The following is a 27,326-nucleotide window of genomic DNA, read 5'->3' as shown; positions in this document are numbered from 1 at the left end:
AGGAGATGTAGAGAGTGCACTTGAGGCAAAGCCCAAGGCCCTGTTCAAAGTCTGTGTCTTTAATCTCTGTTGATAGCTTGAGAAGAAACCTGTGGGTTTATTTTGCCAGCTTGAAACAAAGAGGAGGGGGTGGGAGAGTGTGTCCCTTTGCCCGTCCCTCCTCAAAATCATTACAAATTCTAAGAGATTGAAGTAGCTCTTTGTATCCTATTGGACCACAATGCAAGAAAACTTAAAACTGATGTTTGTCTTAGTTAGGGTTTCTATTGCTTTGATGAGACACCAAGTACATGACAACTCATATAAAGAAAAGCATTTAACGGGGGTGGCTTACATTTTCCCTTCTACCTGGTCCTGCAGCTGTTTGGACCCAAATAAACACACAGAGGCTTATATTAATTATAAACTGTTTGGCTGATGGCTAAGGCTTCTTATTGGCTAGCTCTCTCTTAATGATTAACCCATTTCTATTAAACTATGTATTGCCACAAGGTTGTGGCTTACCAGTAATGCTCTGGCATGTTACTCCTTTTGTGGCTGCATGGTGTCTCTCCGTCTGGCCACTGCTTCCCTGCCTTTCCTCTTCCCAGAGTTCTCCTAATCTGGTAGCCTTATCTATACTCCCTACCAGCCAATCAGCATTTTCAATATATGTTTCAAGAGAAACATATATTCACAGCACATAGAAGGACCTCCCCTGTCTGTGGTGTGAAGGCAGACATGGTACTGCAGAAGGAGATGAGAGTCCTCCATCTTGACTTACAGGCAACAGGAAGTGGTGTGGGACAATGGGATGGCTTGAACATGTATGAGACCTCAAAGCCCAGTCCCACAGTGACACACTTTGTCCAACAAGACCATACCTACTGCAACAAAGCCACACCTCCCAATAGTGCCACCACTGGGGGCCAATTACATTCAAGCTACCACAGTAGTAAAGCAAATTTCTAGTAAACATACAAACTCATGGAGATTAAACAATTCATCAGTGAGTGATGTATGGATCAAAGAAAAACATTAAGAAAGAAATAAACAGTCTCCTGAACTAAATGAAAATAAAAACACAACATAACAAAACCTCTGGGACACACTGAAAGTAGTTCTACAAGGGAAATCGACAGCTCTAAGTGCTGTTTTCTGTTGAAAAATCAGAAATAACACAAATAAACTACCTACTTATTCCACTAAAAAAACTTGGAAAAATAAGCACAAACCAAAGCCAGACCCAGTTGATGGCAAGAAACAATAAAAATCAGAGAAGAAATTAATGAAATAGAAACAAAACAATACAAAGAATCAATGAACCAACCAAAGAGTAGGTTCTTTGAAAAGATAAGAAAGATTGACAGACCCTTGACCCAACTGACCAAAATAAAGAGTAGACCTAAATGAACAGAATCATAAATGAACAAGAAAACAAATAAACATTACAAACATCAAAGAAATTCAGAATATTATAAGAAAATACTTCAAAAATCGGTATTCCACTAAGCTGGAAAATGTAAAAAAATGGATTTCTAGATTCCACCAACTCACTGAAATTAAGCCAAGAATAGCCAACAACCTAAACAGACCATAACAAATGAAATTGAAGTAGTAATGAAATGCTTCTCAGCTTAAAAAAAGATTCAGAGGCTGATGGATTCACTGCAGCATTCTATAAGAGTTTCAAAGGAGATGTTCAGCCAGACCTTCTTAAGCTATTAGAAAGGAAGAAAGAAAGAGAGAAAGAGAAAGAAAGAGAAAGAAAGAACACTCCCAAACTACAGCTACAAAGCCAATATGATTCTAATACTAAAACCAGGTAAATATACAACCACAACAAAAAAGAGAAAACTATAGTACAATATCCATAATAAACATAGATTCAAAAGTGCCCAAGAAAAACACTTGGAAACAGAATACATACATATATACATCACAAAGATTATTTACCATGACCAAGTTGGGTTTATCCCTGATATTCAGGGATAGTTCCACATGTATAAGTCAATAAATGTAATAAACTGCACAAATGGACTTGAAGACAAAAAACACATGATCATCTCAATAGATACAGCAAAAGTCCTTGTCAAAACCTAACATACTTTAATAATAAAAATCTGTAGACAATGTAGGACTAGAAGGAACATATTTCAATGAAAGCTATATATGAGAAATTTACAGCCAACATCGTCTTAAATGGAGAAAAACTTGAAACAATCCCACTGAAGTCAGGAATGAGATGGGGCTGTCTACTGTCCCCACTCCTTTTCAACAGTGTGCCTGAAGCACTGGCTGAAGCAATAACACAAGAAAAAGAATTAAAGGGATACAAATTGGAAAAGAAGTCAACCTATCTCAATTAAATATTAGAGATGTCCAAAATTCTATCAGAAAATTTCTAGAAATGAGAATCAAATTAAACACTGTGGGAGTATATAACTTGTACAAATCAGTAGCATTTCTATACTTCAATAGCAAGCATACAGAGAAAAAGATCAAGTACATACTTCTGTTCACAATAGCCTCAAAATAACATAAAATAGGAATAAACCTAACCAAGGAGTTGAAGGACCTTTATAATGAAGAAATATAAAGAGGAAGATATCAAAAATGGAAAGACAGACTGTGCTCATGGATTGGTAGGGTTAATATTGTGAAAAATGACTATTTTACCAGAAGTCATTTACAGATTCAATGCAATCCCAATCAAAATCCCAATTTCAATCTTCAAAGAAATAGAAAAAGACTATCCTAAAATTAATATGGAACCAGAAAAGACCCCAGAGAGCCAAAAAAAAAATTTCCCCAACAAAAAGAACACAACTGGAGGAATTAGCAATCCAGATTACAAGTTACATTGCAGAAACATAGTAGTAAAACCAATGTGATAATGGCACAAAAACCAACATGTAGACCAATGTAGCAAGGCCAAAGACCTAAACACAAATACATGTAACTTCAGCCATTAAATATTTGACAAAAAATGTCAAAAGACATGGGCTAGAGACAGGAAAGCATCTTTAACAAATGTTTCTGGGAAAACTTTTTTTTTCCACATACCAAAAAAAAAAAAAAAATGAAATTAGACCCATATCTATTTCCTTACACAAAAATCTAATTTTAAAAATAAAAGTTTTTGCATAGCTAAAGTAAGAATCAGTTGTGTGAAGAGGAAGCCCACAGCATGAGAGAGAATCTTTAATAGTTATACATGTAACAGAGGATTAACACCTAGAATATATAAAGAAATCAAAAACAAAACAAACAACCCCAAAGAGTCAAAACTACAAATGACTTGTTCAAAAAGTGAGTTTGGAAGCTGAACCAAGAGTTCCAAAAGAAGAAATCAAATTAGCTAAGAAATATCTTTAAAAAATGTTCACTGCCCCTAGCAAACAGACCACACTCATTAGACACAGGGTCCAAAGGCCCCTGGGCTGGAGCTCACCTGTTGCCCCCTCCCTGCGGACTTGCTTTCATGATACAAGAAGACACCATGCATGTTTCCAAAGGAGAACAGCAAACAGTCCTATCCAGCTGTGACACCCATGAACCTCAACAATGACCAGCATGGCACAATAACCCTGAAGGTGCTGTAGCAGCTTGCATACTTTGGTGGTAAGCTACAGTATCTAATTGGATTAAGATCTGCACAACTGGAAGGAAATCATGGCTGGTATTGGAAACCTCACTAACTACCCAGTGCCAGTGAAGTCATGATCTTGGAGGAGAACCTACAACCACCAATTTACTAAACCAGCAGACTTCCTCACTATATTCTGAATATTTGCCCTTATACCCACAGGTAAGTGTATTCCTCTCCTCTCGGCAAGGAAACTTCTCTTTGCAACAGATGAGATATTACAAAAACACAAACAATCAAAATGCAGATCTGTAGAGCTCAGCTTCAGCTTACTCAGGTATAAAATACTCCCATACTGAAGGCTCAGGAATCATTGCAGGAGAGGGTGTGGACAGATGATAAGAGCCAGAGAAACAGGGAGTTTCCTGTGAGCCTATGCTTCCTAGCTACACCCATGGAGTCACACTAACTTGAGACTCCAGAAGGCTCCTAAACATGAACTGAGCAAGAACAGCAATAGACATGCTAATGCAAATGGGAGAAAGCTCAAGAGGCCTCAGCATTACACAAAGAATTACAGGCAACCAAGGAACGCTAAGAGGGGGAGAAATAGTTTCACCCAGCGAAGAATGCACCAATTGGTTATCTTTTATCAAATGGTCAGCTCTTAAAATGTACTTACAAGTAGCATTATGCAGATTGAGCAGGTTATATTTATGTATTTAGGAACACACACATATACACACAAAGACACAGACACACACACACACATACCACCACCACCAACAACAATAACAACTAATAAAAAAAATGAGCCCATGAACTTGAAAGAGAACAAGGAAGGGTATATGGGAGGGCTTGGAAGGAGGAAAGGGGAGGGGAGAATGTATGTAATTATGTTATAAATTAAAAAAGAAATTATAATAAAGCACTTGGTGCTTCCTGACAAAAAGCCAGCAGTAGATGACTAGCTGTGAAGAGTAGCCATGTGAGCAGTACATGCATTTTCTCTGCCCCAGTGATTCTGTGACTGTCAGTGTTCTCAGTCTTCCTTAGCTGCCTGGAAGTGTGACTCACAATCATCCATGTGTGTAATATGTAAAACAAAGAACAAAACAAAACAAAACTAAAAAAAAAAAAAAAACCAAACGGGAAATGGCACAAGACTACTTCTCTAAAAATATATTACTTACTGGTTACTGGTATAATTACTTACGTAACAAACAGCAATGTACCCTGTACATTTTCTCCATCTGTCAGTTTTAGAAAATTACTTAAGGACAATAATCAACCATTTAAATTTCACAAAATTAATATTTTAGGACAGCATTAAAATTGGTTTAAAAAGGTCAGAAACTACAAAGATATAATCAACCTGTTCTATCCAAGTTTTACTACTCTGACATATAATTACAATTTATGAACCAGTACTTGTGTACTAAGCTTTGATTTATTATTATTATTATTATTTGTGTGTGTGTGTGTGTGTGTGTGTGTGTGTGTGTGTGTGTGTGTGTGTGTGTGTGTGTGAGAATACCTGTATTTCTTAGGCTGGCCTTGAACTGAACCCTCTTACTTCAGCTTTCTCCTAAGCAATCAAGTTATAGGTGTGTGTTCCCATGGTCAGTTAGATGTATTGCTATTAATTAAAGTCTATAGTTTACATTAAAGGTCATATTTCACATTAAACATTAGGGTTTGGATTATCTGTGACAGTAGTCTTCAGCAGTACAGTATCATGTTGAATGATTTCACAAAGCCTCTACACTGTATTTACGCCTCCCAATCCCTCTCCCTTGTTCCTCCTCCTCTTTAGACTTCCAATTTAGTTTTATCTTCCTCAGGATGGGAATTCTTCAGTAGTTAAGATACCATAGTTAGAATTGCCACTAGTTAGAATTGTGCAGTATGTAGGCTTTTCTTTCCTTTCCATTTTTAGTGTGTGTGTGTGTGTGTGTGTGTGTGTGTGTGTGTGTGTGTGTGTGTGTGTGTGTGTGCTGCAGTGCTCATATGGAGGTCAGAAGTCAACCTATGGGAGTTGGTTTTCTCTCTTTCCACTGTGTGGGATCTAGTGATGGAACTCAGATCATCTGGCTTGGGACAAGTTCATGTGCTGTTGAACTATCTTGCTGGCTTGATATGTAACCTTTTCAAATGGGCTTTTTTCTCTTGTTAGCTAATGTTCCTTAAGTTTCCTCAGTGACTTTTTTGTGACTTGATAATTCATTTTTCTTTTTTTCTTTTTTCTTTTTTTGTTTTTAGAGACAGGGTTTCTCTGTGGCTTTGGAGGCTGTCCTGGAACTAGCTCTTGTAGACCAGGCTAGTCTCGAACTCACAGAGATCCACCTGCCTCTGCCTCCCGAGTGCTGAGATTAAAGGCGTGTGCCACCACTGCCCGGCTGATAATTCATTTTTAATCACCAATAATATCCCACTTAATAGCTATTTTCTATTTATCTATTGAAGAACATCTCAATTGTCTCCAGGTTCCATCAATTATGAATAAAACTTCACCTCAGCTATTTTGTCTTGCATTTAAAAACTACAGAGTAGTATCCATCTGCTATCGATAATGTGTTCATTGTGAAGTTCTAGGAAGAACAGAAAAGATTTAAAAAGGAAATAAGTACTACTAGTAATCTCACCTTAAGGATAATACTGGTAATCATTAGTGTACATCTAGATGCTCTGTGTTCCTCATTTCTGTCTGTCTGTAGATGGACGTTTCTGTCTTGCCCAGTCCCACAGTTGTTCAATCCCAAATACACACAAAGGCTTCTATTAATTATAAACTGTTTGGCCTGTTGCTCAGGCTTATTACTAACAAGATCTTACAACTTAAATTAACCCATAATTCTTATCTATGTTTAGCCACATGGGCTTGGTACCTTTTCTCAGTGAGGCATTCTCCATCTTGCTTCCTCTGCATCTGGCTGAGACTCATCTCTGCTTTTTCTTTCCCCAGAATTCTCCTAGTCCGGTGGGGCCCCGCCTATACTTCCTGCCTGGCTATTGACTAATCAGCATTTTATTAAATCAATATAAGTGACAAATGTTTACAGTGTACAAGAGCATGATCCCACATCATCTGTCCATCTTTCTATTTATCTATTTGTTAGCTGTGTCTGTGTTGGTGTAAGCTTCGGTTGTGTCTGTTTTTTACAAACTTGGGTATCATACTGTATATGTAATTTTGTCTTCTAGTTTTTCCACATTTAACATCACATCTGCACATTTCTAATTGTGTAAATTTTGCTTTTTTGAAGAATGTGGTATTTAATAAGTACACAGTGACTGATTGTATTAACTGCTTTGAAAATGAGCTGTTAATGCTATTTCATTCACTCTTGATAAAATACGAGTCTAGAAAGACAAGATTTTAATCTCTTTATGTCCTCAGACAACCTCCTCAGTATATACAAGACAGCATGACTGGCATCCTAAAACTATTTGTTAAATAAACGAAAAATACTACATTTCTGAAGCTGTGATTTTATCAGTTACTTTGGGGATCAAGCTAGACCGTCCTTATGGTGAAATGCCTGCTGGCTAACTGGAGAACCAAAACAACTGCGCCCTAGCACAGTATTCAAGAGAATGACTACTGTTATTTTTGTGTAGAGAGAAGGTACTGGCTTTCTTTGTAGTGATATTACAAAAACCATCATACCATCATTTAAGAGGTGGAGGGACCTTCAAGAAGTGGGGTCATTCGGTGAGGTCAGAAATTACAACAATTTCATTAAAAGGTCTCATTAAAATATTCATCAATGGCAGGGCATTGGTGGCGTGCGCTTTTAATCCCAGCACTCTCAAGACAGAAGCCGGAAGATCTCTTTGAGTTCGAGGCCAGCCTGGTCTCCAGAGTGAGTGCCAGGATAGGCTCCAAAGCTACACAGAAAAACCCTGTCTCGAAAAAAAATTCATCAATGTATGGGGTTGAATTAATATTTTTTTGTATTTGAAAACAACTGTTTTGTAGCATAACTTTAAAGACTGCTTTCTAAGGAATAGCATCTTTCTAAGAACCCTGAGTAGGTATGTATCCATGGTTATGGTGACAATGTTAGGGAAGATTTCCTAGGATAGAATTTTTTTTTGTCCTATATTTTTATGTTAGCTTTGTTTTGGTTTGCCTTAAGTCCTTGCAGTTTGAAAGATTGCCATTAAACATAATCAATAACACTAAAGTTTTTTCATTCTTCTAGAATTTCTTGGATTTTTTAAATATGTGAAATATTTTAGGTAAGATATGAAACAGAGCTGTAGGGGAACCGGTAGCCACGCCTGCTTAGGGGCTGGCTACAGGTCTGTCTACACAGAGCCTTAAGTTATAACTAAATGACAACACACAAGCATAAACACATTGCTAAAACAGCTTAATATACCTGAAGAACACATAAGGGGGGCACACATAGGCAAAAGTTAATATTAAGGAAGGTTTTTAACAGTATGTACCATCTAGACTAAAAGTAGTAAAGATGAGAGGTACAGTGCTGGGCCTTGGTGAAGGTGTCTCAGGAGAAGGAAATATCAATCAAACAGAGACCACATGGCTGATTGGAGACTGAAAGTGACTCCAATGACTAGTTCATCCTGTAAGAAGTTGAAATGGGGGAGAGATGAGACTCGTGTGGGACAAGTTGGTCTTAGGGAAGACACTGACAATCATGCTAACTACATCATGTGGACGATACTGGGGAATAAATGAAGGATTTTACGAGTGAGTAAGTAGGCTCAGGGAGTCCATTTGGAAAGTACATGATGCCTTTGCTGGTAGAACAATTTGGTCAGGGGCAATATGCAAGGCGTGGAGATCAATGGAGGGCAACAAATTAACCAGATGAGAGCTGATTGTGGCTTTAGGCACTTGAATATCACAGTACCACAGAAAGACAGGGAAGCTTTTTTGTCCTTAATTTCCAAATCTGTAAGACAAACGTTAAACGGCATCATTTCTTAATACGTATTATATATATTAAGATCAACAGTTAAGGCTTAAAGGCATTCCAGCTTACCTTGGAATAGAATATTTTCAATGATATATAGGATATTTTCAACACAAACTTTTATTTCATAGCCCTCATATTCTTGAAAAGTTACAGCAAGATCTTGTAAGACTTTTTAGCATCCTTAAACAGACTTAAACTAAATGGAAATCAAATTTGCTGCTTGTAACAAGAATTCTCAAAGCAAATGCATTTTTTTTTGTCAATTCTTATGGGGCACATAATGAATACTAGAGCCTGGCATACGGTGGAGAAGCACACTGTGGTGGGGACGTCCTTCTGTGTATATGTTTGTCTTATTGGTTGATGAATAAAGCACTGTTGGCCAATAGGAAAACAAGACAGGTGAGATTAGGAGTTGAGGAGGATTCTGGGAGAGTTGCCATGTGAGCCTGGGAAGACAGTATCCTTCCTGCTGGCATCCTCAATAAGATAAATTTATAAAATATATAGTTTAATAGTTATGGTTGATAATTAAGACTGAGCTAGCAGATAAGAAATCCTAGTTATTGGCCAGCAGCATTGCACCTAATAAAAGTCTCTGTGTGTTATTTGGGGCCTTGACACAGTGGGAGGAACTTGGGCGGTTGGCAGAAAGATTTATCATTACAACACTGTCTTGCCTGCCTTTTTGGAACTTGGTTTCATTACACCAAGAATGAAACATACAGTATTGCCATAGAGAAAATTGATGTAGGGGGCAGAGAGATGGCTGAATAGTTAGTGCAGCTCTTGTTGCTCTTGCAGAGGACACGGCTTCAGTTCCCAGAATCTAATGACAGCTAATAATCATCTGTAACTCTAGTTCCAGAAGATACAACACTCTCTCAAGGTCTCTGAGGGTACTGCATACTCGTGGTACACACACACACACACACACACACACACACACACACACACACACACACAGTGCAGCAAAAACAAAACAAACCCATGCACACATTAAAAAGAATATCTTTAGAAAAAAGGAAAATTGACCTATAGTAGGTCACCTGGACAAAAGGAGCTTTTGGAGAATGAAGAGAGGTGGGCAACTGTATTAGGGTGGAAGTGTTAGAGAATGGTGAGGGTGTAAGCTGTGAAGACAATCCTGGGGTTACTCTTCCATGGACTTTGTTTTTAAAAGGAAGCTGAGTGATGGATTAAGAGCAATGTCAGGCTAAGGCTAATAATAATTGTATTCCAAGTCATAAAAGAATACATTGTCTCATCACTGAAATAGCCTGCTATTCAAGAACAACTGGTGATGTTTTAGTTTCTAGGGTTGCTGTGACAAGCAGATATAAAGTACTAGGTAGTAGTTCAGCCCAGTGGCCATATTACCATTATGTACATAATCAGATGCCTCAAACCTAGTAGTTGCTAAGGCCCTGTTTGCTCTGGGGATCCTGCTGGTCCCTACTTAGCTTTGACTGGGTGACCCCAACCCTTAGCATTTCTTGGCTTGAAGTTGCCTCCCTCCATTTCTACCTCCATCTTCACACGGTGTTCACATCTTTTGTTCCCTGTGTCTTCACTTACCTTTTTCACGACACCAATCCCATTGTGTCAGGATCCAGCCTATTCCATTATGACCTCTTCTTAACTAATTCCATCTACGTTGACCATATTTCCAAATGGGTCAATTGTAGTTTAACCTATAACAAATAGAGTGGTATCTTGAGGGAGATAAAGGGTAGAAAAATTGGTAAAGGACGTTTTCTGCTATTGAGAATGATCTGCTACATAGATGAAAATGGATGATTAATGTTGTAAGAAGACCTTGAGTAGAATCAAGAGGAAGGGTCCATTGTATCAATACTGGGGGGTGGTTGCTTAGAGAGAAACTGGAATTCAGGAAAGAGTGGTCTGCATACTCATTAACAGGAAGCAAATATTTCTTTTCTCAGTATATATACAACTGAGTGCTGTAAATGAGTTTTGGCCAATTATGGATGACATATATGACATATGAATGAGAATGGCCTCCATAGGCTCATATGTTTGAATGCTTGGCCCTCAGTTAGTGAAACTGTTTGGGAAGGATTAGGAGGTGTGGCCTTGTTGGAGGATGAACATCACTGGGGTTAGGCTTTGATGTTTCAAAAGCCCATTCCAGTCTCAGTGTTTCTCTATGGCATTGTGGTTTTGGGAAGAGGAAAATAGCTGAGAGTAGAGTGTGTCAATTGAGATGTACACACACACACACACACACACACACACACACACACACAATGTTGTAGATTGACTAAGCATATTAGTGTTCCTTCATACCTGGTATTTTATATATAATCTACTTGAATTCTCGTACTAGTTTTCATGGTTGTCTTTGTTAGAGTTTTTGTTGCTGTGATAAAACACTATGACCAGAATAAGTGTACACATTATAGTCTACCACTGAGGGAAGCCAGGCATGAACTCAGTATGGTAGGAACCTGGAGGCAGGAGCTAATGCAGAGGCCTCAGAGGAGTCTGCTCACTGGCTTGCTTCTCATAGAATGGTCAGCCTTTTGATAGCATTCAAAACCCTCTGTCTGGACTAGCACCACCTACAACGAGCTGGGCCCTCCCACAATAATCATCAGTCCAGACAACACCTCATAGATTTGTCTACAGGCCAATCTTATGAGGAATTTTTTTTCAGTTAACATTCACTCTGCCCAGGTATGTCTAGGTTTGTGTCAAGTTGACAAAAACCAACCAGCACAAAGGTATTTCCTGGTCAAAGAAACTCTTTTGTTATGTACTAATGTAGGCTAAGAGCCTGTGGTTGTGAACAGGTCTTTTTGAATGCAGTTAATTCAAAATTGAGGGTAAAAGTTTAGCATTTTAACTAGGCTTAGTGGCACATGCCTGCTAAGTAACTCAGCTGCTTGAGAGGCTGAGAGAGAGGATTCCAAGTAGAGGCCTTTCTAACACCTAGTGAGACTGTGGGTCAAAAACGAATACAAAGAACAACTGGGGGCATAGCACAGTGGTAAAGGCCCAGCCTCGCATATGTAAGGCCCTCGGCTCCATGCTAAGAGCTCAGAAACAAACCAAAAGATCCAATGAGGCTTGGGGAGTGTAGTTAGTTCAGCCACACAGTGAGTGTTGTGCATACAGGAGGTACTGTAGGGGGCATTTGCAACATAACACAACACACACACACACACACACACACACACACACACACACCACACACACACACACAGAGAGAGAGAGAGAGAGAGAGAGAGAGACAGAGAGAGAGACAGAGAGAGAGACAGAGAGAGACAGAGACAGAGACAGAGACAGAGACAGAGACGGGTAGGGAAGGAGAGAGAGGGAGTGTGTGTGTGTGAGAGAGAATTAAACATCAATGAAAAAAAAAAAACCAAGAACACAATGATTGAAACAGGTTTAAAATAGCAAAGGTAGTAACACAGTGACCATCACACTGAGTTGGTCACAGGAGCTTCAGGGCTGATCAAATACTGTGGCCTCTTTGTACTTTAACCTGGCCTTGTTGGCAAGAATCCCAGTCAGCATGGACATTCTTCCAGTTTGTTGGTTTGTCAAACATAGATCAGTTTTTCAGTTGGTGCTGGTAGTTACTATCTGTATCAATATTTATATCTAAAGGGGGGAAATACAAACTCAAAATGGTATTGTTTATAATATTAAATTTTAGCCTGTGTTTTAAATGCGTCAAAACTAAAACTAAAAAAAAAATTTTTCTTAATTGTGCCTACCTTTGACTTAAATTTACCCCTAAAACTTACGAATATAGACTCTGTGCAAACTATTCTTGTTTGGTTAGACCAATAAGTTAACTTTCCAAATGTTAGAATTGGAATTTATGCTAACAATTCACGTAAAGGCTCTTTGAGGAAAATAGCATGTCAGCAGTTGGTGATAGTTGGCCAAGACTGCATTAATCTGAATGATATGGTGAGAATATTGCTTACTCTAATTTTTTAAAAAAGATTTTATTTATTTTTATGTATACAACATTCTGCTTCCATGTATATCTGTACACCAGAAGAGGGCACCAGATCTCATAATGGGTGGTTGTGAGCCACTATGTAGTTGCTGGGAATTGAACTCATGACCTCTGGAAGAGCAGCCAGTGCTCTTAACTTCTGAGCCATCTCTCCAGCCCTGTTTACTATAATTTTGACCAGACCTGTTCCACAGGCAAATTACCCCAGAGGTATGATGTCATTATACTTAATGTGGAGTCAGGAAAATAAATATAGATAGTATTTTTGTTCATAGTATTGGTTTTATCTCCATAAACATTGAATTTTAAAGTATTTGCAGAAAACAGATGTGTAAAAACCATGATGACATCAAGGTGCTTAATTATCTGAAAGCCTAGATCCTGAGTGTAGTAGCATGTGGCTGTGTCATTTGGTTCTAGGCAGACCTCAAGACTAGGGGCAATGCATGCAGATTGGAATGTCCCATATTTCTCTTCCTTTCTTAATCATTGTAATTTCTGGCATTTCTTTCCAGCCTTGGTTAAGATGTAGGTATTGAATATATTATTAGGCTACATGTGAATATATTGATGAATTATATAATTAATTATATAATCAATACCTTACAAATCTTTCTGGTGACAAAACAGAATACAAACATTCATCATCACTGAAATTCTATTCATAATATATATATATATTATATATATATATATATATATATATACTCAATTCTGTATAGGCTGAATTCATTCTGTATCCATTTGTCTTAAAATTTTTTGGAGTCTTTTAAAAAAAGTTCTAGAATCATAAAATCACAAAGAACAAAATGAGAATAATGTTGGCAAAAGTTCTTTTTAATAATTAAGTTTCTATGCATTAAACAGTAAGAAACAGCTTAGAGACAGTTCCTATCTTTCAATTTCAGATGAGAGGTTTTGGACAACTTTATTTTTGATTGAATCCTTAGTATTTTGATAACATATTTAGTATTATTTAAACAGTGATATTTTAGATTAAAACTGTCCAAGATGGTGACACTTTCTTAGTATTATTCTGCAAAATAGTGACTCCCCAGAGGTCATTGAGTTGTTCATTATCCTGTACTCACTTGGATGTTAATATTTTAGTTCAGATTTTCCTGTTAAAGGTGGGAGGGTGCAATTGCAGTAGGAAAATTTTGTGAAGCATAACAGTTCTAGCCTTGAGGGAATCCTGTTCCTTAATAAATATAGAACTTACAGACTCAGTTCTTCTTGTCATGAATTAAGAGCTTAGATGGATAGCAAATCCTCAAGTTAGCTCAAAAACAAAAATTTAGCTCAGGAACATGTCAAAGGAAACAAGAACTTAATTCAGTGAATTATATATAGTTCCAAACTCACATCAAGCCCTTCCTTTTTGTTTTCTCTTACCCCAAATTTACAAATGATAGACAATGGAACATTGAAAGAGAGTGCATTTAAACTCCAAGATTTTCTGGAGTGAATGTTATTATAGCAGTTCATTCAAATTTAGATGGGAGAAATCTAGGTAATAGACAATGAGACTTTGGAACACAATACCCACTTTTCCTTGTTTTTTTGCTAAACTTAAGAATTATACTTTTTTTCTGGGTCTGATACTCACTTATAAGTGGAGACCAGAAATAAAGCAAAAGATACCCAGCCTATAACCCACAACCCCAGAGACAGATGGAAGCAGACGCAGAAATCCACAACTAACCAATGGGTCAAGCTCCTGTAGTACAGTCAAAGTGAGGGAAGAATGATACTATGAACAATGGAGTCAAGACCTTGATGGGGAAGCCCACAGAATCAGCTGACTAGAGCTAGTGCGAGATCACTGACTCCAGTCTGACAAATGGGGAACCTGCATAAGATCGAACTAGACTCCCTTATTATAGGTGACAGATGTGTGGCTGGGACAATATATGAGGCCATTGGCAGTGGGTCCAAGAACTAACTCTAATGTACAAACTGACTCAGTGGATCCCATTCTATATGGAGCGGTATCTTTTTCAGCCTAGACAAAAGGGTGTGGGGGTGGAGAGATGACTTGGTCCTGCCTCAACAAGATGACGGGACAGACTTAGTAGACTTCCTAGGGGAGGCCTTTCCCTCTTGGAGAAGCAGATGGGTGGTTGTCCCGCGCGCTGTATGTTCTCGCCGGCAAGAAATACACGCAGGACACTCGGATCCTTCTGCAGACAAGCGTTGATGCATCTTGAGAGAGGAGAGCATAAGCTTACCAGAGCGGAGACCCTGAACCAAGAAACCCATCCCTTAATAAAGGCTGGCAAGCAGCCGCCTGGGACGTGTTACCCTATGAATGGCTTCAGCTCCTCAGGCCAAATGAGCCACGGGATAGGCAGAGATCAAAGGAATGGAGATTACCCAGCGCCTGTGAAGTAATTTACATTTTGGTGTCTGCAGGCACCATCATTGTAATGGATAATGCAGGAACGGCTCCCTACAGGTGGTGGTGGGGAGAAAGTAGGGGGATTGGAAGGAGAGGAAGGAGTGGGAACTGGGATTGGAATGTAAAAATAAATGAATTAAAAAGAAGAAGAAAAAGAACTGTGAAAAATAAAAGAATTATACTTTTTCCCTGAGTAAACATTTGGACTTCTTTTAGCATGAAAAAAAGAAAATTCCATCTAATTTAGTTCCCAGACCTCAATGTTAAGTAAAATTTTCACATTGAGAAAGAGAATAACCATGTTTGGGATATCTTGAATGAAGAACTGTACTGTAAGTTTCTACAAGACAGTCCAGGGCATCAGACTTGAAGAAATATATATGCCCATTGGACTTTATGGAGATGGAGCCATTTCTATGGGGCCTGACATGAATCCTGGCATGAAAGATATGCACCACTATGCCTAGCCCTAACTTTATTCTTTTAAATGTAGAAATTTTATACATGCTTAACCCGAAAGATGCCCACAAAAGGTAAAAGGTCTTCCGGTCCCTTTCATCATTAGAGGGTACAATGAGGTAACCATAACTCTCATGGAGTTGCCATAGGGAACTCCTCAGAACATAAAGTGATTTCACAGGGAAAGGTCCAACATAGGATTCTTCTTTCCTGGGCCAGAGGAACTTTATGGGTTTATCCAGGAGTTCAGCCTTAAGGGGTCCAAAGCCATTGCTGTCATTCTCATCACATTCCACAAAACACGCAGGATAAAGTTCACGCACATTGGGAAGAGATGACCTTAAGTGGGACCAAGGTGGTTACACCTGTAAGAGGCACATATGTTGATCTGAAAGAGGAACCTACTGGTTAAAATAGTAAGGTTCAGATGTTAGGGAATGGGAGCCTTTGACAAAATAGGGAACAGAAATTCAAGAAAGAAGAAACTGCTTTGGGAGAAAGCAATACTTTACATCCTTGTTACCTTCCTATTTTATAATTAGAAGAGTGGAGAAATCAAACCAAGGATGACTCAGATTTAAATCTTCCTCAATGGGGGAACATTTAGTATCCCTAAGTGTTCTTTCTCTCCTCTTCCCTCCCATGCTCTCTAGGGTTCCATGCACCGCAGGTGCCTTGGACTTTACACATAGGTAAAGATAATCTTGAACTTCTGAACCTTCTGGCTTTACTTCCTGAGTGCTGGGATTATAGATGTTCATCATCATGCCCTATGTTACCATGGGGACTCAACCCAGGGCTTTGTGTATACTAGGGAAACACTCTACCCATTGAGTTACATCATTAGCTGTTACGAGCATTCTTCCTGATAGCCTGGTCCCCGAGCCTTGTCAGTCCCAAATGAACACACAAACACTATATTAATTATAAAGCTGTTGTCCTTTGGCTATGGTTTCTTATTGGCTAATCTGACTTAATTATTAACCCATAACTACTAATCTAAGTATTTCCATGTGGTCTTGGCTTACCAGACCTGCAATTCCTTTGCCTGCTACATGATGACAGCTCAGCGTCTTCACAGAGAAGAGCGCAATTTCCTGTTTGTTTCTGCTTATATTCTGATTTTGCCCAGCTACGTCACTTCCTGCCTGGCCAATCAGCCAATCAGTGTTTTATTCATTAACCAATAAGAGAAACATATACAAAGAAGGACTTCCTCCATCATCTCCTCTTCTCTGTCTAAATAAAAGAAGGGTTTCAACATTAACATAGTAAAATTATATATAACAAAACAATTATCAAGTAAGAATTATAGTTACAACATTTAGTCCATTAACATTTGGCAAAATTTATAGAAAATATTCTGTCATCTATCCTATCTTTGTGAGTCTAGAGTCTAATATGTAACTTATCTTTAATCCTAACTAAGGAAAACTATAACCATAAATATCTGTCTTTAACTCCATCAAAGACCACAGAAGGATAGTATATAAACTCTAGAATTGACAGAGACATCTCAGTACCTGGACAGTCACCCAAAGTTCTTCTGAAATGTTGGGGCATTCATCTTCAGCCCATAGGCCACAGTGTGTCTGGCAGACTTCTCACTGAAGCAGGAAATTTTAAACTGTCCCCTGCATTGGCAGTTTGTCAGCCAGTTTCCTTTATGTCCTGCAGAATGTCTGGCAGACTCCTCCATGAAGCAGGAACCCTTTAGGACTGTCCAGCTGTTACTTTTCTGTGGCTCCTGCATGTCTAGTTTATCGAACAGTCCAGGCAAGAGCAGTTTCTTGCCCAATGGTTAATCTTGTTATGTTGAAGGCAAACTCCATATTGAGTTTCTTCGATGCCCATCCTCCTTTCTGAAGTAATTGGTGTGCCAGGAGCTGTTGTGTCTCACTGTCATGAAAAACCCTAAATCATTTTAAATGTCATATTCTGACAATCTCTTTCAGGGTGCCTCTTTGTATCCCGTGACTGAAGTGCCTTTACTACTTTCTCAAAACTCCTCTCTGCTGCTTGCTTCGACACTCTGCTGCCAAGATGCCCTGGATTATGATCAAGGGGGGGGGTGTGGAGAAATACCCAGGATGAGATTCTGAAAGCAGCGGTAAAGAAACATGGGAAAAAACAGTGGTCTAGGATTGCCTCATTGCTGCATAGGAAACTGGTAAAACAGTGCAAAGTCGGACGGTATGAATGGCTGGATCCAAGCATTAAAAAAACAGAGTGGTCTAGAGAAGAGGAAGAAAAACTGTTACACTTGGCCAAGCTGATGCCAACACAATGGAGGACCATCACTCCAATCATTGAAAGAACAGCAGCCCAGGGCTTGGAACTCTATGGATTCCTCCTAGACAAAACTGCCCAGTGGGACAATGAAGAGTAAACAATGGATGACCCCTGAAAGCTTAAACCTGGAGAAATAGACTCAAATCCAGAGACAAAACGAGCTCGGCCTGATGGATGAGGATGTACTTGAAATGCTTTCTGAGGTTTGAGCCCAACTGGCTAATACTAAAGGAAAGAAGGCTAAAGAGGAAAGCAAGAGAGAAGCAGCTAGAAGAAGCCAGGCACCTTGCTGCCCTCAAAAAAAAGACAAGAACTTCCAGCAGCTGGCATAGAAATTCAGAAGAAAAGGAAAAAAGAAGAGAGGAGTTGATTACAATCCCATTTGCAACAAAGCCAGGTCTTGATCTTTATGATACTTCTGAGGAAAATTACCAAGGCCTTGATGCAGACTTCAGGAAGTTACGACAGCAGGATCTTGATGGGGAGCTAAGATCTGAGAAAGAAGGAAGAGAAAGAAAAAAAAAAAGACAAGCAGCATGTAAAAAAGGAAAAAGGAATCCGATTTACCATCAGCTATCTTCAAACTAGTGGTGTCTCCGAGTTTACTAAAAAGAGAAGCAAGTTAGTGCTGCCTGCTCCTCAGATTTCAGATGCAGAGCTCCAAGAAGTTGTCAAGGTAGGCCAGGCCAGTGAAGTTGCTCTGCAGACTGCGGAGTCTGGAATCACAAACTCTACTTCCAGCACTCTCCTGTCTGAGTGCAATGTCACAAACAACAGCACCGCTCTGAAAACACCACGGACACCGGCCTCCAAGACAGGATTCTGCAGGAAGCTCAGAATCTCATGGCTTTGACCAATGTGGACACTCCATTGAAAGGTGGGCTTAATACCCAACTGTATGAGAATTGCTTCTCTGGTGTGACTTCACAATGGCAGGTTGTGCAGACTGTTTATCCCTTTCAGGACTCCTTCTAATGGAGTTGAAGGGCTGACTCCCCAAAGTGGAACAACCCTCAAACCAGTCCCTAATGCTACCCCAGGTAGAACACCACTTAGAGATAAGTTAAATATTAATCCAGAGGATGGAATGGCAGACTACAGTGACCCCTCTTATGTGAAGCAGATGGAAAGAGAATCTCATGAACACCTCTGTGTGGGGTTGTTGGGCCTCCCTGCACCTAAGAATGAGTTTGAAATCCTACCGGAAAATGCCGAGAAGGAACAGGAAGAACGCAAAATAGATGATACCTCCATTGAAGATGCTGCTGCTGTGGATGCCGGAAAGCAGGCCATCCCAGACGCGGAGTGTGTAAAGGAAATGAAACGAATGCACAACGCTGTTCAGAAGGATCGACCCAGACCGTCTGAAGTCAATGAACCTACTTTAAGACCTTTAAATGTAGAACCACCTCTAACAGATTTACAGAAAAGTGAAGAACTGATCTAAAAAACCATTACTATGCTTCATTATGACCTTCTTTATCACCCCTTTGAACATCTGTAAATAAAAAAGGAAAAGCTGTTGGGCTCATTACCAGTAATTCAGATCACATTTCCTATCTTGAGCAAAGCCCTTATGAGAAGTTCTCCAGAGAAGAACCCAGGATGTGCTGGTACAAGCGATGGGAGTGATGAAACAAGGAATAAGCCCCGGAGAACTCTCCAGTGAGGCCCATACCCAGGTGTGGGAAGAATGCTGCGGGCAAGTCCTGTATCTTCCTGGTCAGAGCCGCCACACAAGGGCTCATCTTGCTAGGAAGAAGGACAGAATTGAATCACTTGAAAAGAGACTTGAGATAAACCAGGGCCACACGACAACATGGCCTTTTTCAATCATCCAATTTTAAGATTAAAGTATATCTAACTAGATATACTCTAGAACCTAGAGCTCAGTAATTGAACTAGGACGGTTGGCCAGCAAGCCTCAGGGATCGTCCTGTTTCTGCCTCCTTAGTACTGGGATTTCAGACTTGTTTCACGGCCTCAGCCCTTTATATAGGTGTTAGGGATTCAAACTCAGGTCCCCAGGACTGTGCAGCAAGCCCCTTGTTGACTGAGCCATCTCGCCAGCCTCTAGGTTATTTATACCTAAGTTAAAATTCTTAATAAACATGTTTAAAATCTTTGGCATTTTTGTCTGTGTATGTCATAAAGTGAAAATGATAAATTTATTTGGAGCTATTTTCACACTTAAATGTTTTTAATGAACCAGGCTCAGTGAGTATGCCTGCAGTTAATGAGGCAGGAGGACCCTTTGAGTCCAGGATTTAAGACCAGCCTAGTAAATACAGTGAGAATACAGATATATATATATATATATATATATATATATATTATATATATATTTGGTTTTTCGAGACAGGGTTTCTCTGTGTAGCTTTGGAGCCTATCCTGGCACTCGCTCTGGAGACCAGGCTGGCCTTGAACTCACAGAGATCCACCTGCCTCTGTCTCCTGAGTGCTGGGATTAAAGGTGTGCGCCACCAACGGGTTTAAAAAATATTTTATGAACAAATATTTATTTAAAAACATTCTTAGTCCACATTTCAGTGGCGGCAAAGGTGCAGACATTGCTTCGTCCCACTACCCTCTATGTAAGCACTTAGCTTACACTTTAGTCCCTGACTGCTACAAAAAGAATTTCAGAAGGAGCCAGCATGCAAGAGGGTTGGAGTTTATTAGAAGGAGACATAAAAACAAAACAAAACAGTTTAATCACAGGGGTTGAGAGGAAAGAGAGGCAAAAGCATAAGGAGCTCTGAGGAGCATGGTGTGGGCTTCCCAAAGAACAGAGAGAGGAGCCTGGACAAGGGTCTGTGCAGTAGCTGGAAGTACTGTTTCTGAAGTTACATCTCAAAGGGTTGCTAAGGAACCGTTTTTGTTTCTTTGTAAATGGATCATGGAACGGTTCCTGACATGAATCAGATGTGATTACAGCCTGTGAGGTAAGACCACAGCTCACAAGCAGGACCGGGGAAAGGTCAGATTTTTTACTGCAAACAAAAGTTTATTCTCATGTTGGTGAGATTCCCAGGAAATATCTGAGGAAGGAGTAAACTATCTCTCTAGAAAAGGAATGCTGTCTCTGTTTTAGTAACCCTCAAGGCAGTACTGTCAACTGTGCTATAATTCTTGGTTCTCAGCGGGCTTGGACCAGATTTCTCTTCCCATTTCCCTTTACTTTTCTCTGTCTGTCTAGTCTTCCTCATAGGCATCTGCTAAATACTAGTGAAAAGTAGGAAGTGGGCAACTGGGCCTGTGAGGAAGATGACGTATGCATGTGTAAAAGGGAAGTCAGAGTGTATGACAACGTCTTAGGGAAAGTGAAGGTTAACCGTCACGGGCATGGTAGCCCACATGCCAGCAACCAGGAGGCTGAGGAAGTAGGACTGTGAATTTGAGGCCAGTCTGGCCTACAAAGCAAAACTCTTCCTCCGGATGCACGCGTGTGCGCACTCACATACACACACACTCACATACACACTCACACACACTCACATATATTCACACACACACGCTCACATACACACTCTCACACACACTCACATACACACATACTCACACACACACTCACATACACACATACTCACACACACACTCACATACACTCAAAATACACACACTCACATACACACTCTCACACACACATATATTCACACACACGCTCACATACACTCACACACACATACACACACACACACACATACACACACACACTCACACACACTCACACTCACATACACACACACACTCTCAAAAAGAGAACATTCTTTTGTGTCCTAAAAATGATTATGATTTCAACATGGGAAGGAAGAGTATAGAGTAGATCCAATAGTCAAAAGTTACGGAAGGCTTGAGAGAATTGTTAATGGGCTTAGAAAGGAGTGGACAAAAAATGCTAGGACATTTTTGCCCATACAGGACTATTCCCAAATTTATTTATTTATTTATTTATTTATTTATTTATTTATTTATCTATTATGTATACAACATTCTGCTTCCATGTATATCTGCACACCAGAAGAGGGCACCAGATCTCATAACAGATGGTTGTGAGCCACCATGTGGTTGCTGGGAATTGAACTCAGGACCTCTGGAAGAGCAGTCAGTGCTCTAACCTCTGAGCCATTTCTCCAGCCTGACGATTCCCAAATTTAATGGTGTGCAGAACCCATGTTTTAATTCAATAATGGGGACTGGCAATACTGATGCAGACAGAATTAGAAGTAGTTATGGGACAATGGTCAAAATTTGTTATTGCAGAACCTAGTGTGAATGTTGAAGACATCTGAAAAGTAGCAATTATGGAAAGAAAGAGAATACTTGCAACAAAACACTCTCTCTACCTTTGGGTATGTGTTCAAAAGCTAAATGTGCTGGCTCGGTCTAGGAAGCTACTAATGCGTGAACATATTCTCCCAGTGTAAAGTTGATGACAATACTTACAAAATGCTTATTGGAGTCTTGTTTCTGTGTAATAAGCCTTCTATAAATTAAGAAGAAAAATTTGCCTGTGCTCACAAAACTTAGTGAAAGTTGGATTTCTTACATGTTTGGTCTTTAGTATTTAATATTTAGTATTACATGTTTAGTATTTAGTATTACTTTAGTATTTAGTATTACAAATACATTACTAAAAGTATTTGTGACAGGGGATAGGGTCATTTTGTTGAGAAGAAATGTGGACAGATAGCTGTGTTACTATCCAAAGATAACTGTGTTTGTAGTGTGACGGAGCATTTATTTTCCTCAGCTGGAATCTCGTATAACATTAAAGGAACATGGTAAATCAAATAATTAGCAATGAATGAGAGTTACCATCAACCTTTCTTAGAAATGTAGTCAGTCATATCAAGGTTAGAGCTGAAAAGTCAAATTGGTGAGAAGAAAAAAATAGAATTTAAAGAAAGATATTTCAAATACAAACACAAGCAATACTTTATTATAAAGTACAGATGGGGGTAACTACAATGGGAAGATACATTGTTAGTCTGACTGAAGAGGAGGAGAGCACACACACGGAGGACTGTTTGGTGGTGAGGATGCCTGCTTCCCTCCTCTTCTACTGTTTTCTTCTTTAGGCTACACTACGCTTTGCGTTATTGTAACTTGAGGTATCTAACCCCTATATGTGTTGTATGTAAGCATTACATCAGATGCCCAGGACCCAGAAAGAGGAAAATAGAGAACAGAATCCTGACAGCTAAAATACTAACTCAATCCGGAGACTTCTTCCTTACCTACATTGCTGACAGCTTTGTCCCAAAGACCCTTTTCTTTTATCCATCCTCATCTTCTTTAGATCTTAAGGATGGGCTGTCCCAGTCCCATGGGACATTAAACATTTGGCTTCCGCGTGGACCCCATGTGGTGCTTGGCCAACAGGACAAACTGAGGAGCTGAAGTTCTCCGATGATGCCTTACTTGTGTTGAATGAAGCTGCTGCAGACTGATCTTGGCTGAGTAAGAGTACGGTGACTGTGGAGAAGTGAAATGTTGCAAGCTGAGAGTCCAATTTTCCTCGATCTGTCTTACTTCCTCCAATAGTCATTTACTTTCACACCTCTGTATGTGACCTAGCACCCTTGGGATTGTTTAGTGAAGCTCTCAGAGCTTGTCTCCACCCTCAGCAGAACTCTGGCCTCCTCCAGCCTTAACAGTAATAACACCAGAGAATCTCTGAGTCCTGTAGAAAACATTTCCATTCTTGGCTGTAGCTGACTGCCTGATACTTCCATTAAAGTATTTGGTGAATATCCTGATTATAACCCCTTGTTACATGAGGTCCATGTACCCTTTTCTAAGGAAAAACAGGTCATCCAGGATAACTTGAATCAGTTTTCTTGGCCACTGTCAACCATTAACTCATAACAAACTTTTTTTTCCTTAAGTAGAGTTATTCTAATTTGACGTTTCATTCTACAAAGTTGTTTGTGACTAAGCATAGACATGATATGTGTTTTCTTATCTTAAAAGCAAAATTTTAAACTACTGTCACATGATTACATTTCAAGAAGATCAATTTCAACCAAACTTTGGGACCTGATCCTGGAGAGCTGAGATGTAGGATGCATGCCTTCCATGGAGAAATAATCTTATCCATTGTTCAACTTATCACATTCTTCATCAAAGACCAGGGGTTATTCAGGGCTCACAGGACGAAAGGACTTGGATGCTTTTAGCCAGTATTTTTTGTTTTGTTTTGTTTTGTTTTTTAATAAAACAAATCTTTGCTATTTTTGTCAACTGATAAGAAAGCATACCAGCTACACAGCCCGAGGATTTCCTGTTTGCTACTCAGAGAAGTGTGGGCACGTGTAGACACACGGACTTATTCTTAACTTTCCTGCCATCTTGATAACATTTTATTCCTTTAATTACAAGAATGAGACATAGATGCTGACCCTTTTGTGGTTCTGGGGACTGAACCTGAGGCCTTGTGCATGCTAAGCAAGAGCTCTACCACTGGGCAACATCTATCTTCCTACAGCAGAGGAAATGCTACAGAAGCATTTAAAGAAGAAGAAGGGCACCTTTCAGAGAAAGGTGTAATTCTTCCTCTTCAAATTCCCCATCCTCAAGCCAACTCCATAGTAGGACAACATTGTATCCAACTTGGTGTATATTCCCTAGACCTTTAACAATAAGAGTACAAGTGTGCACACTCACAGGTTCACATAGAATTGTTAATATTATCCACAGCACAGTCTACCTCTTATTTTTTTCAATAATTCTTCCAACCTTTTCCATGTATATGACATTTTGCACACACTGTACGAATGTCTTAGACAATTTATAGATAATCCCCAGACACTGTGGTGAGACAATGCTGAGTAAACTGGACAAGGGATATAAGTTTATTGTAAAGAATTAATGAAGAAGGATGAAGAACAGCTAGGGGTGCTAGAGGTCAGTATAGGTTCCCATTTCATTTATTTAAGCAAATTGATTCACAATTACATCACAAGGATATGAAGGATCAGACAAACTGAAAGGCAAAATGTACCAAGACCTAAAATACCATTCCAATAGTGTGACACTATTGGTAGAAAATTTCATATCATGCCAATTCATTTCATGCACGAATTCAGAATATTGTATAAAAAAAGACCCATGTTTTAGGTGTAAATAAAATTAAATTTTGTATTTAAACTTGGAAATTTTGATTAATATACATAAGTATTTCAAAACTTAAATATATAAAATATCAAATATTTCTGATGTTAAGCATTTCAGATAAGGGATCCTCAACCAATATTATCTTAGAAACATGGATTTTTTAAAAATGGTAAGATGGAGAAGATTGGACTTGTGTTCAGCCCTAAAAGTATTAGTTCACCAAGTCATTTAATTCTCTGTTATCTGTGGTTCTATCTCTGTTTAATACAATGATTTCCTAGAAAAAAAAAAAACCTTCAAGAATTTTTTAGGTACAAAGTGGTCTTTGTGCTGTGATATCCTTGTTGATTCCTGCCTCCTTCCCATGTGAGTTTGCTAGGTCTGTTTCACAGGTCACATTACGCCATCACTTTAATTTAGGAGATTGCCTGCACTTCTCCGTGCAACTGCCTTTTCATACCTTATCACATCAGTTTTTCCACAGTTATACAGAGATGAAAATGGGAGAGATATTATGTTAATCTCTATTTCGTAAATCAAGAATTAAGTTTACAGAGCTCTTGCAAAAATCTGATGTTTGTGTTATCTCTGGAATTGATGGGTGAGTTGACATGCTTGGATGACCTGTAGTCATAACTGTATCCTATTTGGGCATTTTAGGTGTGGTATATTTTTAACATTAAGGAACTGATTCTTGATATTAAGAAATATGTTTCTATGTAGGCAGGCTGGCCTTGGACTTCTGATCCTCCTGTCTCTACTCCTGAGTGCTAGGATGACAGATACATGCCACTACCTCTAATGTGAAGACTTTGTTTTAGCTGAAGGCAATAATAAATAATGCTCTTTGTACAACCAGCATCTTCCAGTGGAAGCTGGAGGCTCCCCTGACTCAGATATTACCTCTATTCTCCAGAATCTGCAGACAAGAAAGTCCTGCAGTTCTTGGTCTCCTAGGGCTCTAAGGATTTCTTACAATGTCTATCCACTTCTTGTCTTTTTGTCAAAGTTTTACTTGTCCTTTAAGCTCAAGGGTTACCTGCCCTGTTAATTATTTGCTTACAATCATCCACAGACATAGGTGGCCCTATCTTTGTTCACTGAAACTTTTCCTCTGCCCCTCCCTCCTTCCTTTCTTCCCTTCTCTCTTTCTTCCCTTCTCTCTTTCTTTCCTTCTCCCTCCCTCCCTCCCTCCCTTCCTCCCTCCCTCCCTCCTCCTCCTCCTCTTTCTTTCTTTCTTTCTTTCTTTCTTTCTTTCTTTCTTTCTTTCTTTCTTTCTTTCTTTCTTTCTTTCTTGTAGTTCTAGGGATTGAACCCAAGCCATTGCTCACGCAATGTTACATTGTGACCTTTATAGTCTCCATTAGAGCACACTTTTCCTTTCTTTCTAACCTGTAACCAGCTAGTGCTGGGAGTGGATACTGTAGTCTCAATGGATACTGTAGTGTCAATTCATGCTGTGCAAAACTCTCCACCATGAGTAACATCTCAGGGGCCTCTGGTCACTTTTGTAGTCTGAGATAGCATAGATCCTGATACAAATGCTGAAAATATGAATTAATTAAATTAGCTTCATTGAAGATCTTTAAGTTAACATTTTAACAAAATTTTAGTCTTACTTCCAATGTAATTTGTTGCAGGAATTTTCCCCCTTCCTTATTAGTCCTCAGTGTTTTATGTTTGAAAATTGAAAGCACTCATAAAATTATATGAGGACAATGAAAGCCTTTCTTCCTCCAGGGAACGATGTGAAATGATGACCTGCTGCCTCAGCACCTGCGATGATTTAATACAGATCTCTTGCATTATTTGAGCGTGCTCCTTTCCAGGATTTAAAGCGCAAGAAGGTGTTCCAGGTTCATCTTTCTTTGTTGCCTTCATAGCCTGGAAACCATCCATTTCCACAAGTAGCCCTGGTTTCATATGGGGGAGAAAAGTACTTAGAAATCAAGCTTGGTGCTTTAGCTGTGCTCACAGATGCTACTGTTTCCAGGCCCTCTCAATGGATAAGGCAGGAGCTAATCGCAATGATAACCTCTATCTGCCTGTTTCAATACTAGAAACCAGCAGTTAACACTGATATTTCAACTTTAGCTCCAAGCCACTAGCTCACTCTAGTTCCCACCCCCTCCATATTTGTAAGTACCTTCTTGGACAGTGAGTGAATCAGCAGATGACACAGAACATAGTCATATTTACTTAATTCACAGATCGATTGCATGAGGCCCTAACTGACCATTCTGACCGTCTCTCTTTCTTTTCCAGACTCATGGATATTTTTTTCTCCCATTATGTTTGGGCTCTGCAGGCCACATTAGGCCACTGCTTTGTTTGGATACCCTCCTCTTCCATGTGGGCTCTGGCAAAGCACACTGAGAAGGATGCTTCCTGCATCATCTTTGAAATCCCACACCCTGCCTGTGTGCATGAATATAGCACATTCATTAGGAACATACAGTGTGACTTTGTCTGTCTCTTCCTCTACTTAGACACATTCATGTCCTTGTTTAGGTTCTAGTCCAGGCCCTTCTCCCT

At 39.4% G+C, this 27,326-nt stretch overlaps 1 pseudogene; it reads left to right on the top strand.

The window, feature by feature from the left end:
* Window positions 1–19,519, top strand: part of LOC100765107 — a 30,213-nt pseudogene extending 10,694 nt beyond the window's left edge.
* Window positions 19,520–27,326: the final 7,807 nt, after the last annotated feature.

The sequence above is a fragment of the Cricetulus griseus genome (assembly GCF_003668045.3).
Source record: "Cricetulus griseus strain 17A/GY chromosome 1 unlocalized genomic scaffold, alternate assembly CriGri-PICRH-1.0 chr1_0, whole genome shotgun sequence".
NCBI lineage: Eukaryota > Metazoa > Chordata > Mammalia > Rodentia > Cricetidae > Cricetulus > Cricetulus griseus.
The sequence above is the reverse complement of the archived record's forward strand: the minus strand, read 5'-3'. Positions and strand labels throughout refer to the sequence as shown.